Genomic DNA, 6,626 nt, shown 5'->3' with positions numbered 1-6,626 from the left:
GTCTATGTCCTTTGGCACAGAATCACAGAGTTGCAGAGAAAAATAGCAAGGCTGGGGAAGTTTCTGTAATGTAAAACCTGTGAGGAGTGGCTGAGGGAGCTGGGGTTCTTCCATCCGGAAAAACAAGGCTCAAGGGAGAGTGACCTTGTTGTTCTGTACAATTAGATGACAGAAGGTTGTAGTGAGGCAATGGTCAGCTTCTTTCTTAGGGAGCTACTGATAGGACAAAGGAAAATGGCATCAAGTTGAACCAGGGAGGTTTAGGTTGAGTATTAGGAAGGATTTCTTCACTGAAAGACTGGTAAAGCATTGGAAGAGGATCCTGGGGGAGTGGTAGAATCACCATCCCAGTGTTTAAGAGTTATAAAAAAAACAATGGATGTGGAACTTTGTAATGTTTCAGTGGGAATGGTGGTATGAAGTCAAAGGATTACCTGGAGGTCTTTCCCAGCCTTATTGATTCTACGATTCTATGAAAAGTGCTGAGCCCAAGTGACACCCAGTGACCTGCAAGACAAGCCTTTATTTTAGAAATGTAACATAAACAAAGCTGGAACCTAGGTAAGAGTTTTGGGAACATTCGTTTCACTAAAATTCCTATAAAGTTTTGATGGAACCACTAAAAATTAGCAATACAATCACATGGAGAGGTTTTTCAAAAGTTCAATTGGGTCATAATTTTTAAAGCCAGCTATGGAAAGGTATTTATCTGGAAAGAGACAGAGATATTGTATGACTCATACCCCCCTTTTATCTCACATTAGCGCAATTAAGAAAACACAATGTCATCGACATTAGCAAATGATTTCATCTTTACAGCTGTACAAAATATACAGTCTAGATTTTCCTGTCCTGCATATGTATGCATGAGTGACTATATATGTAGAAATTCTGCACTTAGAATATAGCATTGAATGCCTTCCAATGGTATATTTCTTTTGAAGTCAAAGAGGATCTTCTTCAATCTCAAAAATATATTTTTATGTTCAACGGCGTGTGCCATAAACACATGATTACTTTATTTTTCTCCCTCAGCTGCCATTAACACTAACATTGACTTTCCTCAGTGGAAAAGTTTAATTGAACAGGTTACTAAATCTTATTCTAAGAGTGTCTGTATGCTCATCTGAGGATACATTTATTTTCATAAATATTACACAATGCATCTACATGATAACTGGAAGGTGGCATTTTCTTTTTTTTTTCAGCAAATGGGTAAAATTAATTGCTAAAGGACCTAAAAGCCTGATTCTGAAATCCAATATTTATACATATATTTAAAAATATTAATAGTTCAATTGACAATTCTTCCATAACCTCCTGTATTAAAAAATGTTCACCAAAACATTATGTCCTGTGACTCTATCTCCCAACAATTTTTACTGCAGTATTTCATATTAATGTGATGTATGTCTTAACTTTTTCCTTACCTGTTCAAAACTTCTGCAAGTAAAACTTTCAACAGGAAATTTATTAAATTATGCCTTTCACAATCATTTTTCTGAAGGAGAAAATGCATCTGCTGTATGCTTCTCTTTATTCCACAAGATGGAGCTCAGTCCCTGTACTACAGTTCAGCAACACCCTGGAAGGTGGCTTTTGTCCTTTTGCCATTCTCTTATAGGAATAAGTGACAGCCAGAATAAGTACTGTGATGCAATAGTCTTCTATTTATAGATGACAGAAATTTCAGCAGAAAACAGTGTTGTGATCCTACAGTGATGTGTACACAACCAAATATTCACTTTATAAACTTAAGATTCAAAGATAAAATGCTATTTTATAAGAGCAACAGTATATTATTAACTAGATGACACTGAGATCCAGAGTCCAGCATTTATTCAAGAGAACATCACAATGATTTGCCATACAGGGAGTTTTATGCTGGGTAAACATAATGATTGCATATTTGATACAAAAAAAGGACTTGACTCTTTACAAAAAACTGAAGTCCAGAATATGAATTACATACTTTAATATGTATCAGCTAGAGTTTTTCTCTGAATATTATGTTTCATTAAGATATACTCAAGGGTTACCAGATTATTCTGCACATACAAATCAAAATGTTCTTTCACAGCAATAGCTGAGAACCTCAGAAGCACAATTTGGCTGGAAAGGACCTCCAGAATTTATCTAGTCAACTTGCTACAGCAAATCAGATCAAGGACAATTTCATATAGTTCTGGTTATTTTTAATAATGTGTCCAGATTTCTGAGAAGTGATGACAATCTTTAATCCTGACTGTTCAGTTAAAAACATGAGCTTTGTACTTAGAGTATTTGAATGTAACTTTTTAGTGGAAATATCTATCTTTCAGTTACAGGGTGAAGTGTTGACACACTGTGAATTATTGAGCACATGTAAAATGTGTGGAAGTAGATCAAACTGAGATGGAAATAATTTAGATTTCTTTAAAGGACACATCTAAAAGCCTACCCAGTAATGTATGCTGCTTCAGTACCTCTTCAGTTCAAAGAATCACATAGACAAGAAGGTTTTTAACCTTGACAATTATGTCAGTGAAAACAGCTTTAGAATCCAGGAACCTCAGTCGACTAACTTACAACTATGGCAGCCTCATTCAACATTATAACTAATTTTTCAAGTTTGATATGCCTTCAGAGAACTTTCATGCATTCACTTGTTGGATTGCCAATTACTTTTGTTTATGTGAGCACAGTGGGCAAGATCCAGAAAAATCCAGTTTCAGGAGCATTGAAAGAAATCGAGTGGCAACATTTTTTTTTTCCATGAAAGCTTTTCATGGCTCACAGATGTTGCAGTAAAGTCTACCTATTCCACAGTATTTTTGTCCATCTCCCACCTTGTCCACATCCATGTTCTGCATAAATGTACCATGTAAACTTCTCACACTGTAGTACTATATCCACCACTTTTATATTTCTACAGACTCAATATATTTAGGGTTTTTTTGTGTTTCTTTGTTTTCCTTTTCAAACTAGTACAAATCCAGATTCCCACACATAATTTTTTTAACCAACTCTCTGATATACTCCTTAACAAGTGCCATCCTGCATGCTTGTTACTCCCATCACACTCTACTTATCCTCCCCAAAACCTTCATCACTTGTGGGCTGTTTTTTCATTTCTATGGCCATTGCTATTGTTATTCTTTTCCTTTCTCTGGAACATTTCCTCCATCCTTAGAATAAAATACAATAAAATAAAATGAAACAAAAATACAGCCATTCACAGCATTTTTACTGACATACAATCTTCTGATTTATGGAGACCTGAAATATTTTATCTTTTCAATTCACCTACTCACCGTAGACCAGATCAGTTTGTTGGTACCAGGACACTCCCTTCATCATTCCCTGCAGACCCTCTCAATTCTCCTTTCATTTTCAGCACTTGCAGGAAGTCTCTTCTCTTCTTTACAGCTGCTGCCATGTCCTATCAGTGCCAATCATCTCACTACATTTCAGCTTTCCTCTCTAATTTCAGTCTCAATATCTCTGCTTCCCACAGCATCCCGCACTTTTCCTTGGCTACTTTGTTAAATGATCCATTTGATCACTTTTGCTTCCTTTGCCCTGATGCTTTACTTCAGGTCTCTGACTTGCCAAAATGTTCATCCTTTACATTTCACACTTTCATTAAGAGTCTCTCTCTTTTTCTGTCTGACTTTTCTCTTGCTGTGTTTTCCTCATTCTAGCTTCCAGCTTTTCTGTCTCATCACTGATGATCAAGCTTCACCATCTTCCCTTGTGACATTGAAAGCAGTTCCTTTTGACAGCACTGATACGTGCCTTGTGATTACATCCTGTTGGATTTTTCTTTTTCATTTCCTGGGATGGCAATGATTTGAATATTGATTTGGCATTTTTTGAATATGCCTAGTAATTTAGGTTCTTCAAAACAGGCCGCCTACTTGAACCCCAGAGTTCAGAAAAGAGTGTGTTCACTTGGAATACATGAAACATTTTTTAAAATTTCTTCTTTTGATGTTTATCTTTTTTACAGATAATTCTCTTCCCTTTGCCTTAGATGCCAGATTCTGGAAACAGTGATGTTTTCAATCCAAATGAGAAAGATTGTGCAGGCAATTGTTTACAGCTTCTGGCCTTGATGTATGCACTATAAAATGGTGAAAAGATTATTAGATGAAAGCAATTATGTTTCCTTCATAGTCAAGTGAGTATCCCACTTTGTGAATTACACAGCATTTTTTTTCCTGACTTTCTCAAATCCACAGTGGTTTATTTAATTTCCCAATGCTAAGCTAAACAACCTTGAAACGTACATGGAGATATCATCTATAAATTTAGCCAGCACACCACAGAGTACCTTTCTCTGTGTTACTTCATGAAATGCTTAATGAGATAATTAGAAATTTCCCATAGAAAGTGAGAAATCTGGGTACACAATAACTCAAGAGAGAAAGGAAATAAATGAAGGACTCAGTGGATAATGGGATAAAAGGGATTTGTGAACTGAGTAATACCATCCTTAGATTCCTAATTCTCAAGGAATGTTAAAAGTGAGTTAGACTCAGTTCAACTAATTGCACTAAGTGGGTGCCATAAAGTGAAGAAGTCAAATGCTTTCTGTCAATCTGACAGTTCACTTTTGAGATTGCAAACTTTCTCCAAACTGAAAAATTCTTCAATAGATGTAATTGAAGGTGGTGTCTGGCTGCTTCCATGTGCAGTGAATGAAAGAAAAAAAAAATATATTGTGAACATTGAAAAATAAGGATAGGGATCCATTCTCTTATAGTGAGAACTGGAATAGACTCTGAGTCATCTGGTCAGCAAGGGTTCATACTGCTGCTGCTGCTGCTTCATTTCACCTGCCTAAGTAGCATTTGATACTGTTCATACGGTCACATAGCTGGCATATTTGCTTGATATGGGAAGCCATGAATAAAAAAAGAGGAAAATAGATATTAGCATTTCAAAATAGCCTAAATATCCTTTCCCTTAATTATATCCATGTTTTAAAGTGAAAGGAAAATAGATGTATCCAACAGAAAATGTCAGAAGAAAATTATTCGAAAAAGTAGTAAATTAAGCTCATATTTGCCCACATAGTATTGGTTACCATAACAGCTGCAAAACTCTTATGTGTGTGGTATGACTGTGCACTTTTATCTGGATTAATCAGTTTTCTTACAGACATAAAAAAACCCTATAGTTCCAAATAGTGGCTGAATGAAAAATAATTCAATATTTTTTTTTCATTATTTCTCTGTATTGAATTAATTGTATTTTTGTGATTTTTTTTCTCAAAGTCCAGAAGTGTCAGAAAATAGAATAAAGGGGTTTGAACTGGCTTGTTTGTAATTCTTGGTATTTCATTCACTACTAAAAACATATTGAACTTTAACAAGTTTTGATACAAAAAGAAAGATTCTCAACTCTATGGTAAAGATTTTAGTCAAAAGTGGGATTAGGCATCTCTTAAATGGAAGAAGGCTCCTTTGGAGGCAACTCAGCAGTAGATATGTTGACATCTCACATTCCTGCATCAAAGCCTGACTTGTCTTAATCCATTTCATATTCACCAAAGCAAAACAATCAAACAAGCAAAAGACATCTTTGGCAGCACCTCTTAGCTCTAGCTCATTCCTAGGCAGAGCAGTGAAAAGCTGTATTGGGCATAGGACTGAACAGATGCAACCTTCAGTCCTTTGGTCTTCTCTCTCATAAACACACTCAGATTCTGTTCCACCTGAAGTATTGATCATATCTGTTACTGCACTCATGCAAAACACTGACTTGGTGGAAGGACTGGAGGAAGGCAAAGGAAGGAAGAGGCAGAGAGTGCAGTCCTTACTGCAGGAGCCTCAGATTTATAGAGGTACCCCGCTATTAAGGTGTCTTAAAAGCATGACAGTTCCCCAACATTTTTCACCCAGAAAGGTGTTGTCTCAGAATTAATTTGATTAACAAGCACATACTAAAGTCCTGCTAGAGATGAAACACTCCAAAATGGTGGTGACTGCTTGTTTTAATCATTAGATTCACAGCACCTCAAGGTGTGCCCTTTGATACAGCTTTATACTTCTCAGTAGGCCTCCTACTGCTTTTGTTGAAACTGTATGAATAAAAATTAGCAAAAACCATACTGACTTTTCTTTTGGTCACTCTTTATAATGACTCTATATGCTTGAAAAATTTCAGAATCATTCACTGCTGAACTTAAACCACACAACAGAGAAGGGCAGGGGGAGGAAAAAAAAAAAGATCCCTTTTTATGTGAATGGGACTCTTTGTTCCAAAGTTACCAAAGTCATTATAGTCAAAATGATAATTACAAGTTCTAATTGAGTACTCTGAAATTAAAATGAGGGGGAAAAAAACCTAATAAATTGTGTTATTGCATTCAGGAACATAGTAGGGAATTCAAAACACTTTCAGAAGCTCTTGGAGCATTGATATATTTATATTCTCATATGGTAATAACCCTTCCCTTCCCTTCCCTTCCCTTCCCTTCCCTTCCCTTCCCTTCCCTTCCCTTCCCTTCCCTTCCCTTCCCTTCCCTTCCCTCCCCTTCCCTCTCCTTCCCTTCCCTTCCCTTCCCTTCCCTTCCCTTCCCTTCCCTTCCCTTCCCTTCCCTTCCCTTCCCTTCCCTTCCCTTCCCTTCCCTTCCCTTC

General features: G+C 36.5%; 1 long non-coding RNA gene across 8 annotated transcripts in view; it reads left to right on the top strand.

Moving 5' to 3' along the window:
- The window catches only part of LOC107201031, a 64,249-nt gene that overhangs the window by 48,441 nt on the left and 9,182 nt on the right, over nucleotides 1-6,626 (top strand). For 6 of the 8 annotated variants that reach the window (XR_004496047.1, XR_001519965.2, XR_004496046.1 and 3 more), the window contains one exon: nucleotides 3,992-6,095. This is a non-coding gene — a long non-coding RNA (uncharacterized LOC107201031). Of the gene's footprint in view, nucleotides 1-403; nucleotides 562-3,991; nucleotides 6,096-6,626 lie in introns of those variants that run through there. The other 2 variants (XR_004496044.1, XR_004496048.1) reach the window with 2 other exon arrangements.

This window comes from Parus major, chromosome 2, assembly GCF_001522545.3.
Source record: "Parus major isolate Abel chromosome 2, Parus_major1.1, whole genome shotgun sequence".
Classification (NCBI taxonomy): domain Eukaryota; kingdom Metazoa; phylum Chordata; class Aves; order Passeriformes; family Paridae; genus Parus; species Parus major.
The sequence above is the reverse complement of the archived record's forward strand: the minus strand, read 5'-3'. Positions and strand labels throughout refer to the sequence as shown.